We start from the raw sequence: 13,731 nt of genomic DNA, 5'->3' as shown, positions 1-13,731 counted from the left end.
GAGATCCTTCCATCTTCTGATGTCATCTTCAATCTCTTTCTTCAGAGATTTAAAGTTTTTTTCAGATAAGTCTTTCATTTGCTTGGTTAGAGTTACTCCTAGATATTTTATATTGCTTGTGGCTATTGTGAAGGGTGTAGTTTTCCTAATTTCTTCCTCTGCATGTTTGTCATTTTTATATAGGAGGGCTACTGACTTTTTTGAGTTAATTCTGTATCTAGCCAATTTGCTGAAGGTGTTTATAAGCTATAAGAGTTCTCTGGTGGAATTTTGGGGGTCATTTATGTACACTGTCATATCACCAGCAAATAGGGATAATTATTTCAATCTTCTTGTATCTGTTGAGGCTTGCTTTGTGACCTACTATGTGATCAGTTTTGGAGAAGGTTCCATGGGGTGCTGAGAAGAAGGTTTAATTCTTTGTGTTTGGGTGGAAAGTTCTATAAATATCTGTTAGATCCATTTGATTCATGGTGTTGGTTAATGATGTTATTTCTCGGCTTAGTTTCTGTTTCAATGACCTGTTCTTTGGTGAAAGTGGAGTGTTGGAGTTTCCCACTATTAATATATGGGGATCAATGTGTGGTTTAAGCTGTTTTATAGTTCTTTTACAAATGTGGGTGCCCTTGTATTTGGAGGATAGATGTTCAGAATTGTGATATCCTGTTGGTTGATTTTACCTTTGATGAGTATGAAGTGTCCTTCCTCGTCCCTTTTGATTAATTTTGGTTGAAAATCTATTTTATTAGATATTAAAATGGCTACGCCTGCTTGTTTCTTGTGATAATTTGCTTGGTATATTTTTTCCAGCCTTTGACTTTGAGATAATGTCTGCCCTGTGGGTGAGATGTGTTTCTTGAATGCAGAAGAATGTTGGATCTTGTTTATGTATCCATTCAGTTAGTCTGTGTCTTTTTATAGGAGAGTTGAGACCATTGACATTGAGAGACATTAATGACAGGTGACTATTAAGTCTCTTAATTTTTGATGTTTGTTACAGTAGAGAGTTTGTGTGGTTGTGTTTTTGTGATGATGTAGTTATCTATTTCCTGTGTAGTTTTGGTTGTAGCTTGTCCCTTTGGGGTGGAGTTTTCTATCTAGTAACTTCTGTAAAGCCAGATTTGTGAGTAGGTACTGTTTGAATTTGTTTTTGCCACAGAATATTTTGTTTTTTCTGTCAATGGTTATTGATAGTTTCCCTGGGTACAGTATTCTGGCCTAGCGTCTGTGGTCTCTTAGGGTTTGCAGTACCTCTGTCCAGGCCCTTCTGGCTTTTATGGCCTCTGCTGAGAAGTCAGGTGTAATTCTGATAGATTTGCCATTGTATGTTATTTTGCCATTTTCTCTTGCTGCTTTTAATATTTTTTCTTTGTTCTGTATATTTTTTGTTTTTATTATTATGTGGCAGGAAGATTTTCTTTTCTGGTCTATTCTATTTGATGTTCTATAGGCCTCTTGTATGTTTATATGCATCTCCTTCTTTAAATTGGGGAAATTTTCTTCTATGATTTTATTGAAGATATTTTCTGGGCCTTGGAGTTGGGTCTCTTCTCTTTCCTCAATGTCTATTATTCTCAGGTTTCATCTTTTCATGGTGTCCTTGATTTCTTGAATATTTTGTGTCAGTAATTTTTCAGATTTAGCATTCTCTTTGATGGTTGTTTCGAGTTATACAATTGTATCTTCTAGTCTCAAGATTCATTCCTCCATTTCTTGGATTCTATTAGAGAAGCTCACTTCTGTGTTGCTTACTTTTTTCTCTAAGGTCTCTCATTCCCATTTTTTTCTGTATGTGCTTTTATCACTGTTTCTATTTTATTTTTAAAATATATTTTAATAATTTATTCATATTACATCCAAATTGTTATCCCATCCCTTGTATCCTCCCATTCCTCCCTCCCTCCCATTTTCCCCTACTCCCCTCCCCTATGACTGTGACTGAGGGGGATTTCCTCCCCCTGTATATGCTCATAGGGTATCAAGTCTCTTCTTGGTAGCCTGCTATCCTTCCTCTGAGTGCTACCAGGTCTCCCCCTCCAGGGGACATGGTCAAATATGGGGCACCAGAGTTCATGTGAAAGTCAGTCCCCACTCTCCACTCAGTTGTGGAGAATGTCCTGTCCATTGGCTACATCTGGGTAGGGGTTCCAAGTTTACTGCACGTACTATCCTTGGCTGGTGCCATAGTTTGAGCAGGACCCCTGGGCCCAGATCTGCCCATCATAATGTTCTTCTTGCAGGTTTCTAGGACCCTATGGATCATTTTAATCTTCAGATCTTGAACTGTTTTATTTATTTCCTTCATCTGGTTGTTGGTATTTCCTAAATTTTTCCAATGCCTTTCTATAGCCTTCTTTTATGTCTTCCACCTGTTTGGCTGCATCTTCCTGCATTTGATTACAGATTTTATTTGTTTCCTCCATTTATCATCTTCATTACTAAGGATCTGAGGTCATTTTCTTGTATTTTGATTGTGTTTGAGTTCTCAGGGTTACTTTCTTTGGGATAGCTAGGATCTGGTGATGACGAGTTGTTTGTTTGTTTGTTTGTTTGCATTCTCACATGTTCCTTTAGTCATCTTGCTATGTCTGGTGTTGGGTGGTAGCTTCTGGTGTTATTCACTGGTCATTGAGAGTGGGTAGTTGGTGAGTGATTATAGGTCACGTGCCTTTGCCTGTGGGGATTAGGGAGTTCTTCTTTGGAACAGGCAGGTGACCTGGTTTCTGCTCCAGGAGACTTTGTTCTATACCTTAAGCTCCTGACTGGGTCAGCAAAGGCAGACTTCTGCCTGATTCTGTTCACTCTACTGAGGGGATTCAGACTAGCTGTTTTGGGGGCCACTGTTTAATTTTCTGTCACAACCCCTCGGGGCAGTCCAGCTTCTCCCAAGTGTGTAAGGAGACCTCACCGGGCCATGAGGACTGTGGCTTTATCTGCCCAACTGTCCAGACCCTGACCATCATGGCCTCCGACAGGTTCCTGCCCCTATTAGTCTAGATAGCAGACCAGCCTAAATTGCACACCTTTGGCGGCTCAGTCCCACTGAGCGGTGGCTGCAATTCAGACCCCCTTCCAAACCCTCAGGGCAGTCTAGCTTCTCCCACAAGCATGGGGTCCCTGCCGGGCCATGGGAACTGTCCTAGCCGGGTTCTTTCAGCCCAATTTTGCAGGCCCGGTCTGCTGAGGCTGGCTGTCTGGCTCTGGCTGGACCTGCCCAGAACACACATACTTTTTCTGGGTACCATGGGCTTCACCAAGGCCTCCGGGGCTCCCCGTGGACTGGGGTGGTGCGGGGTGCCCAAGGACAGATTCACTTGTTTCCCTGAGACTTTCCCAGGCCAGGGGCTCTGGTGTTCCACCGTTGCACACACTGTGCCTGGGCTATAGAGGCCAGCTGCAGTCCGCAGGTGGGTTCAGTTCCAAAGTCTGGAGAGTGTGTTCAGGTCCTCTGTGGGCTGTTGTTTGGCCCTGGGGCCAAGCCTTCCTGTGGTCTGCACTGTACGGGACCCAACTCACCTAGTGTTCTCCAGTTCTTGCAGTCTGTAGCTCCCAATCTGGTCCCTGGTCTCCGTGCAATAGATCAGATACAGTGCGTGATAGGCGCCGCCATCTTGGAACTCCTTGGCTGCAATTTTCTAATACTTTGTTATTGCTTTTTAAACTTTGTGTTCATGAAGAATATAGGTCTCTTGCTTTCAGTTATATCCTTTGCAGCAACCAGACAGCATGCAAACAGGGAAGAACAACAAATCCTCAGTGTAAATTTCATACTTTTTACAAAAGTTAATTAAAAATGGATCATACTATAAAAATGTGTAATACAACAAAAGTTTTTAATAATGGAAATTGTATATATTTAAATATGCTCACGAATGAGCTAAATACTCCTGAAAGGATAAATGAAGAAACTACCAGTAGTTACCTCTTAGTTGAGAGAAGGAACAATGTAGGCTTTTATTGTATATTTTATCTTTGTATATTACATTTCCTCTTTAAAAAAATTAAACACACATGTCATTTGCTTTAAAATAGTTTTAACTCATAAATCATAATGTTATATATTATATGTTCATGGAGTATAATATGACAGCTTGGAAAAATATTAAGACTATCAAGTCCTGGAAAATGTGAGCAAGTATGTCTCTAACACATTGCTAGAAGGAAGAAAACAATGCAGCAACACTACAAATTGTTTTAGTAACTTCTCACAAAGTTAAATATATACTTAACAATACAACCCAAAAATTCCATACTTGAATTTCTTCTCCAGAAAAATAAACATTTGTGTTGGAACACCAGTGTTTACAACAGCTGTATTCATAATTTCTCCAAGCTGCAAATAACCCAAATGCTTTTCAGTAGGTTAATGCATGAACAAATTGATATATCCATATAAGAAAAAGAACCATTGGTATTATATTTCAATAAAAGAAGTTGATGTCAAAAATAACATGGGCCATCATGCCATCTATATAACATTCTTGTAAAGACAAGAATATAAGGGTGGAAAACAAGTTGTAAGCTTTTATTCATGGGTGAACTAACTATAAAGAAGTACAACAAAGGATTGGGGGTATTTAATGGTGATATTATATATTTAGATATTTCTTAAAATTTATATAGCTGTATACACAAAGAGAAAATGCAATTTTCTGTATAACTTTAAAATAATATTTAAAGTATTTTCAAAGTTAATATTAGTTTTAAATATTAGTGTTAAGAATTTCACTATTCAGTCAGGTACAGTGGCACACACCTGTAATCCCAGCACTCAGGAAGACAGAGGCAGGCAAATTTCTGTGAGTTCAAGGCTAGCCTGATCTACAAAGTGAGTCCAGGACAGCCAAGGCCACACAGAGAAACCCTGTCTTTAAAAAAATCACTATTTTTCACTGTTATACCAGAAATTGAAGTCCTAAGTATTTTCAGAGGCCAACCTGATTTGATAAATGTATTAAGTTGTCCACATATAAGAAAATATGGAATGATAAGAACTATGTTTGAATTATAGAGTATGTATCTCAAAAGATTTTTCTACTGTAACTGAAAATGAGACAAAACTAGATATGCATATCCCACTCAGGCACATTGATCTATATATTGTTTATAGGTAGAGTCATGTATTTCTACAACTTAGATAACATATGAATTAATTTTTTATTATGTGCTGTATAGATCTTATAAAAACAGATGTATATCTTCTCATGACTGAGATATCTCTGTTTCCTACTGGTATGTCAAAACTTAGCATGATCAATAGTGAAATCATTTTTCCTTCCACTCAAAATTTTGACAATCTTTAACTCACCATGACATCTCCAAGGCATAGTTTTACATAGGAACATACACTTCTGTTCTTAATATTCATTACATGTTAGAGATAAATTGAATAATTATCAGTTATAGGCCGTTTTCCACACTACACTATAACATACATGGGGATAAGCATTGTCTTATTTGTAGAATATGATAAGCAGCCAGCCAACTGTTGTTAAATGACTACATGCCACTATTATCTACCTAATCACTGGAAAATCTGGGAACTATCCTCTCCCACTTGTAAAATTTTCTTTACAAATGAATCAATCTTTTAAAATTTTGTTTTTTAAAAAAAATTCATGTAAATGTATTGTATATGGTACCTAATCCCCTAAACTTTCCTCTTGCCTTTTCCTAATCCATTTGTTCCTTGTTTCTCTAGACAATTTTACTTCTATTTCCATTTTTATATAGTCATATAAGATCTTATATGACTATATAAAATGTAGGATCACAGATGAGAGAAAAAGTTATTACATATGTGTCTACAACTAGTTTAATTTTAGTAATATGATTATACTTAGTTTCATCCTTTTTCCTGCAAACAACATAACTTCTCAACAACTCAACAAAAGCACTATTTCCAGTGCTTTTGCCTTAGTTTTACATAATTTTGTAAAGTATATAATCATCTGTTTTAAAGGCTTATTATGTTACTTCTGTTACTATGGCACATTTTCTTGCAGTATATTTTGAGATGCTACCATTTACCTTTATAGTTTATTCCATAATTTCATAATTAAATATACTGATTTAGTATAGAGATGACCATTATCAAATACCTTATATATAACAAGGAAGAACATTATGGGCATGTATGTATTGGTCATCACTATTTTATTGTGTTAGTAGCAAATCAAAGACTCAAAGAAATTAAATAACACTCAAATCCACATAGTAAGAAAGGCAAAATTTAAGCCTCAGTTTGACTATCAGAGTCTCTGCTCTTTTTACTATACCATTATCTCACGTTATTATTACTTTTATCTTCACTGTACAATTTGACTATATTTTTCTATATTTTGAAATATTTGCACATATTATCCCACCAAATCCTATTTTAATGGTCTGAGACTTTAAAGCTCATAGAGAAGTCCCCTGACCTAGGTCAAAGAGTAAGCTGATAAAATCTAAGATGTGACTCTTTTGCATCTTTTTCCATTATGCCATGATATCATAGTAAGTATTCTCAGATAAGATTATCACTACTTTTTTATATTTTCCATAGCACTTAGCACAGAATTGATAAAAAATAACCCTTTATTATATTTATTGTGTTTCTTGGTTTTATAATGACTTAACAGAATATTCAGTGTTTTGTTTTATCTTGTAGTTTTTACAAATATAGTTTTATGACCGCTTGAATTGATAATACCTTTCCCTTAATTTTCTCAGAAAACAAAGTTTTCTTGAATTAATGTATCCACTTCGTACATAGCCAGACTTCATTACTTCCCGGTTTCAAATATTCAATAGTTTAGCACCCTATAGTCTTTTAAATAGGATCAAATTGTCGTATTTTATGATCCTGTTTTCTAATCAATATTCTTTTATCTTTAGTCTAGCCTTCAAGCCAAAGACAAGTTTAGATAAAAAGCAAAGAACTTTTTCATATACCAATAAATTAATTCCCAACATTGCCCTCATTTACAATATTATTATGTCCAAATACTTAGTAAACCAAATTATCACATGTCAGGCAGAGATTTTCTTTTACCCCTGTGTACAGTAACATAACTGTTGTTGCTACAGATGAAGCAGTTCTGTACAGCCAAGGGAATAGTTCAGTCTTAGGTGAAAGAGTATAGTGACAATGAGTCATGAGCCTGAAAATGACCCTCCCTTCTGCCAGATTGCTACAATATCTCTTGGTGGAGAGCCCAATTCCCTTCCAGTAAGCTGCTTAAAATATTTGATTTCATTTTGTATTTGTTTGCCAATTTATTAAGTGGTTAACCTTGGACTGCATCTACTAAGCATTTCATTAATTAAAGTCAATTTCAAATACCTTTTAAGATTCTTACTAATTTCAATACACTAAGATGGCACATTTATAAAAATCCAGCAATTGCTGAAATATTAAATCATCTCCACTAAGATGAAGTAGAGCCAGCAGAACATTAATTAACTCAAGAACTAATTGTTAAGATGAAAGAATAAAAGCAATCCAACAGGTCCCCTCACTCTCCCAGCAGTTTGAAAAAATACAAAAGTAGTGAGAAGTATATTTTCATGGAATTTAAGAGCTAGAAAGTTTCTTATAGTGTATTTGCTCATTCTTGTTGTAAAATAAGGAAACAAGACTTCACCCTTTCCAGTTTGCATCACCTTGATCTCCTTTAGTGGTCTTATTACTCTAGCTAAAACTCCAAGTACTATATTGAATAGCTATGGAGAGAGTGGACAACCTTGTCTTTTTCCTGATTTTAGTGGAATTTCTTTGAGTTTCTCTCCATTTAATTTGATGTTTGCCATTGGATTGTTGTATATTGCCTTTATTGTATTTAGGTATGGTCCCTGTATTCTTGATATTTCCAGGACTTTTATCATGAATGGGTATTGGATTTTGTCAAAGGTTTTTTCAGCACCTAAGGAGATGATCATGTGGGATTTTTCTTTCAGTTTGATTATATGGTGCATTACATTGACAGGTTTTCATATTTTGAACCATTTCTTCATCTCTGAAATGAAGCCTACTTGATCATAGTGGATGGTCTTTTTGAGGTGTTCTTGGATTTGGTTTGTGAGTATTTTACTGAGTATTTTTATTTGAAATTCTCTTTCTTTGTTGAGTCTTTCTGTGGTTTTGGTATCAAGGTAGCTATGGCTTCATTAAAAAAATTGGCAATGTTCCGTCTTTTTCTATTTTTTGGAATAATTTGAAGAGTATTGGTGTTAGCTCTTCTTTGAAAACTTTGCAGAATTCTATGCTAAAACCATCTTGCCCTGGGATTTTTTTGGTTGGAAGACTTTAAATGACTGCTTCTATTTAATTAGGGGTTATAGGACTAATTAAATTTTTTTATCTGATCTTGATTTTACTTTTGTAAGTGGTATTTATCAAAAAATTTCTTTCAGGTTTTCCAATTTTGTAGAGTATAGGTTTTTGAATTATGATTTAATGCTTCTTTGGATTTCCTTGGTGTCTGTTGTTATGCCTCCCTTTTTTAAACAAATAAATAAAAGGTTTTATTTTTAAATTTATTCAGATTACATCCCAAGTGTTATTTCCCCATTTGCATCTTCTGGTTTCCATCCTCCTTCCCTCCCTCTTCTGAAGGGGAGATAAACCTATTTCTGTTTGGATCCCAAGTGTGGGATGGAGAAGAGGGCAGGATGTTTGCCACTTAGATGTGAGAAAGCAAGATTTTTTCCACTTAGAAGTCGAGCTACTTCATGGGGGAGCTTGGTGAAAAACATCCTTGAACAGACTGAGATAATATATATGCCCAAAACAGGAGAAGAGGCTTTTGGTTGGGACTTGGTTTTTGGCTGTTCATCCCTGTACTTCAAGAGGCTCCTAAAGAGAACTGCTCCAGGGAAAGCTTCAAGGATTTGGACTCCAGCTGAGGCTTGAGGTTCCAGCTGCTGCTCCCAGTTCCAGCAGCAACTTTGGTGGAATTGCTGATCTGCTGAAATCCTGCTGACTATACCAGGAACTGATATCCTTAAGATTTGTAGTGTTCTTTAATAGCCTTTTCTGATAGTTTGGGTTAGTCGGGTTGTTAGGGAGGTAGGCTCATTTAATAAGTACATAGAAAATTGAGCTTACACTCTTCTGCCCTATTCCCCTTCCCTAGACCTCTGGCAGAAGAAGACCTCCTCTCCTACCCTATGACTACAGCCTATAAGGTCTCATCCAGATAGCCTGCATCCCCTTCCTCTGTGTGCCTGCCCGGGCCTCACACCAAGGGGAAGTGACCAAATTGAGGGCACCAGAGTTCATGTCAGAGGCAGTTCCAACTCCCGCCACAGCTGTAGAGATTGAGCTGTCCATTAAATATATCTGAACAGGCAATCTGGGTTCATTGCAAGCATTGTCCTTGGTTGGTACAACAGTTTGTGCAGGCCACACTGAGTCCAGATCAGTCAGCCTTGATGGTCTTCTTGTGGGGCTCCTGAACCCTCTGGGTCCTTCCATCCCCCCATTCTTCCGTACCACTCTCAGCACTCAACCCAGAGTCCAACAGCGAATCCCAGTATCTGTCCTGATTCCCCAATAGGTGGAGTCTCTCAGAGGACATCTATGTTAGACTAATATCTACTTATAAGTGAGTATATACCATGTGTGTCTTCCTGGGTCTGGGTTACCTCACTCAGGATGATATTTTCTGGTTCTGCCCATTTGCCTGTAGATTTCAAGATTTCCTTGTTTTTAATAGCTGAGTAGTATTCTATTGTGTAAATGTTCCACAGTTTCTTTACCCATTCTTTGGTTGAGAGACATCTAGGTTGTTTCCAGAGTCTGGCTATTATAAATAAGGCTGCCATGAACATAGTTGAGCAAATGTCCTTGTTGTATGGTGGAACATCTTTTGGGTATATTCCCAGGAGTGGTATAGCTGGGTCTTGCAGTAGCACTATTCCCAATTTTCTGAGAAAGCACCAGGTTGATTTCCAAAGTGGTTGCTGGTGGGTATGCCCCCTTTCTGTTTCTAATTTTGTTAATACCAACATGGTGTTCTTAGTATCAGCATGGCCTCTAGTAAAACATGAATCCTCAATCCAGAGTTGTAGACTGAAGTATCTTAGGAAAAAATTTAATCATATCTTCTATATATCTACTGTGAATTCCAGGAAGGGGATGTGATCATGCCAGAAAGATTTTTTTATAACCCAATTTCTCACTGTATCCCAGGTTGGCCTTCTACTGGCAATTGTCTTGCTTCAGCCTTCCAAGTGCTAGAATTGAAGGTATACACTACCATACCTAGCTTAAACAGTATTTTTGCATCTCATAAAAATATTTCCAACTTGTGTAACTTTTATTGTTTCACATTAATGCCAAAAACCAGAGCATGGTTCTAAAAGTTCATTTGTAAAACTCTTTGTATTTAAATGATAAGTAATTATTTTCTCTACTACCTTTACTTGTCTACCATTCATGAACCAGGCATCTAAAGTACAGTTGTGTATCATGATTGAAGTGCAGAAATCACTGTAGGGATTATAAAAGATGGCAACAGTAAAAGGTTTCTAAAATGACCAAAATTAATTCAAAATCAAACACATATGAATCCAAGATGTTTCTGCAACACTTGCTCATGTTTTATCACATGAATTTACTGCATCTTTGTGTAGTTATGAGCAAACACACAACATGAACACTTTGTACTACACTTGCCTCATCATAAAACATGAAGAAACACTTCTTGAAACCCCTCAGCTCAGATTCAAGAATATTGAGTTATAAATTTCAGAGCTTTTGATTTACACATAGTTTTTCTGTTCTTATGGAAACATAATGGTTTAATTATTGGGAAAAACATTTTAGAATTTTCCTACCATTATTATCCAGGAGGTATAAAATTAGTATATATTTAGATTGAATCATATTTGAACATTTGATTTTTTAAAATGCTGTATCAGTTGCTAACTTTATTTTCATAAAAATTACTAAAGGAATTTTGGCTTTGGATTGGGACATAAGTTTCAACAATTTCTTAAATGACTTTACATATACTTGTTTTAAACTATGTATTTATAAGAAGCACCATTCTCAGTACTGATGATTATAAAATCAAAATACTAATAGACTCTAAAAATAATGAAGGTACTATATGTTCTCCAGTACCAAATATTCAGCCACAATTGTTCAAAACCAGCAAGAGTCAGGTTCCTGAACCATGAGGTATCAGGGAAGAGAAATAAAGATGAGAAATAAAGAACACAAAAGCAATATCTAGGCCCAAGTTTATTAAGACATACACCATCACATATACTATTTGTGGGGGCGAGCAGAGAACTAAGTCATACAGTTTTTGCAAATTGAACACCTGAAATACCTCAGACACAGCTGCCTAAGAACTGATAACAACAACCCAGCGTGGGGGTGGGAGGAGAGTCAGGCCCCCAAAAACTGCAACTTGCCAAGTTCACTATTGAACAAGAACATTGAACTAAAGTCCCCTTTGCCCTTTCATGAAAGTCTTGGGTTGGTCTGGCTCCCCACACAAGATTTTGTATTTTGTAAAAATAAACAAGCTCAAACATCTCAGCTGTATACAAATTTGTTTTGTCTCTAATAAGTGGTAAAATTATATGCATATTAAAGATTTTCTTTAAAATAAAGTTTTGTATGGTTATTAGTACATTTTTAGCTTGTAGACCTACTTTATATGCCTACTTACCTAAGGTCCCTAAAAGTTTCTTGGATAAAAAGGGATTATGAATGGTAACTATCTAAGAAGCCCTGATTAGGACACATTGTTACTTGTATTCTATGAATTAAAAGTAGTGTTGTAGACAAAGGTTTTTCTATTTGTCAATGAACTTTAATGCACTAAACTTCATAAATATTATGTTATGCCAAAGGAAATGACATTTTGTATTCTCTGAGACTGCACCAACAGATTTCATAGCTTTATGTGTGATAAAAAAATAAGTTCCCCATAACACACACACACACACACATACACGAGAGAGAGGGGGGAGGGAGGGAGGGAGAGAGGGAGGGAGGGAATCAAATTCAAAGTAACCATGGGCTAGGCAACAATAATAAATATATCAGTGATGCTCAAATGGCAATGTACAATAAAACAACCTAAGAGGATTTTCTAAAAGTAGGCTGAATGCAGATGGAGGTAATGGCAGTTCTCTGAATAGGCTATATGTTAATAAATACATAATAAAATAAAATTTTCTGAAGCCCATAGATGAATATTTTGATTCAGTAACTGAGCTTAGCATCTGAATTTTATAAAGTTCTGAAAAATTATTTGACTCACTTTACTTTCTCAAAGAAAAATCACCCTAAACTACTCAAACTAGGATATGTCTCTATTTTAAAATGTTGACTTTACCATTATTCAGAGAAAAACCATCTGTAACACCTCTCTATACCCATTGCAAAGGCTAAATTTTAAAAGATTTGTTTAAAAAGAGGGTTTCAGCCCTCATCACCACGAAGACCTTCACACAGATTCAATAACATAGCAACCACCCATTGATAAAAATGGCAAAATAAAAAGGCAACCTATAGAATGGTAGAAAGCATTTGCAAACAAAATATCTGATAAGCAATTGATATTCAAAATATACAAGGAATCGTGTTAGTGGTAAAATGGTGAACATAGATGCCTTCCAAGATATACAAGGAACTCCTTCAACCTCATAAAAATATTATTACTCAAATTTAAAATTAGATTAGAAACCTCATGAAAAGTCACAAATCACCAACATATATAGGAAAAGGTTATCAATATCACAAATCATCAGAGAAATACAAGTCAAGACCTGAATGGTACATAACTTCATAACTATTAGAGTGGCTACTATATTATATAAATAGGAGAACAAATTTTAATGAGGATGCAAAGAAAAGACATTTATATTGTTTATTGTGATGTAAATTGGCATAATAACTATGGAAAACATTATTAAGATCTCTCAAATAAAAAGTAGGTGATCTATCAATTCTAGTTCCAAATACATACCTGAAAGAATTAAAGTCAAAATCTGAAAGAGACATAGATGTTTTTATGTTTACCATAACATTATTCACAATATTCAAGATATGGAATCTACCTAGATGGCTATCAATTAGGACTAAAGAAAATATATTATATACCTGTAATGGTGTTCAGTCTTTAAAAACAATGAAATCTTGCCATATACATGAACCTGGAGAATACCGTGATAAGGGAAATAACCTTTGTACCTATCAACCATAGTGACAAATGTTATATGAATTAATTTATGCATGAAATTTAGAGAGCACACATACAAAAACAGATTATAAATGTGGTTGCTAGGAATTTGGGGTGGGGAAATGGGAGCATTTCGATTAAAGGGCACAAGATTTCAGTTATATTATAAACAGATTCTGAAAGTTAATGTAAAATATGGTGTATATATAAGGTAATGTGTGTAATTAAGTTAATTGATAATTATCAAGTAGTTAAACATCCACAGAAACAATAACTTTATAAGGTTATTTATATGTTCATTGTGATCACTTCAGCATATATATGAATATAAAATATTGTGTGCATCTTAAATATAAATACTTTGTGAAAAATAAAGAAAAGTGCATTATTAGAATAAGGAAGTTACTATAATTAATAGATAAATTAAAAATGTCACAAATACAAGATAAATATTCAAAATTAATTACATTAGCAAAGACAACAACAAAATAAAGTTAAGAAAATGATTCCATTCACAGTAGCATTACATTGATTAAGTTATTTT

Source organism: Acomys minous (assembly GCF_964271855.1).
Source record: "Acomys minous genome assembly, chromosome: 7".
Taxonomy (NCBI): domain Eukaryota; kingdom Metazoa; phylum Chordata; class Mammalia; order Rodentia; family Muridae; genus Acomys; species Acomys minous.
This window is presented reverse-complemented; position numbering follows the sequence as displayed.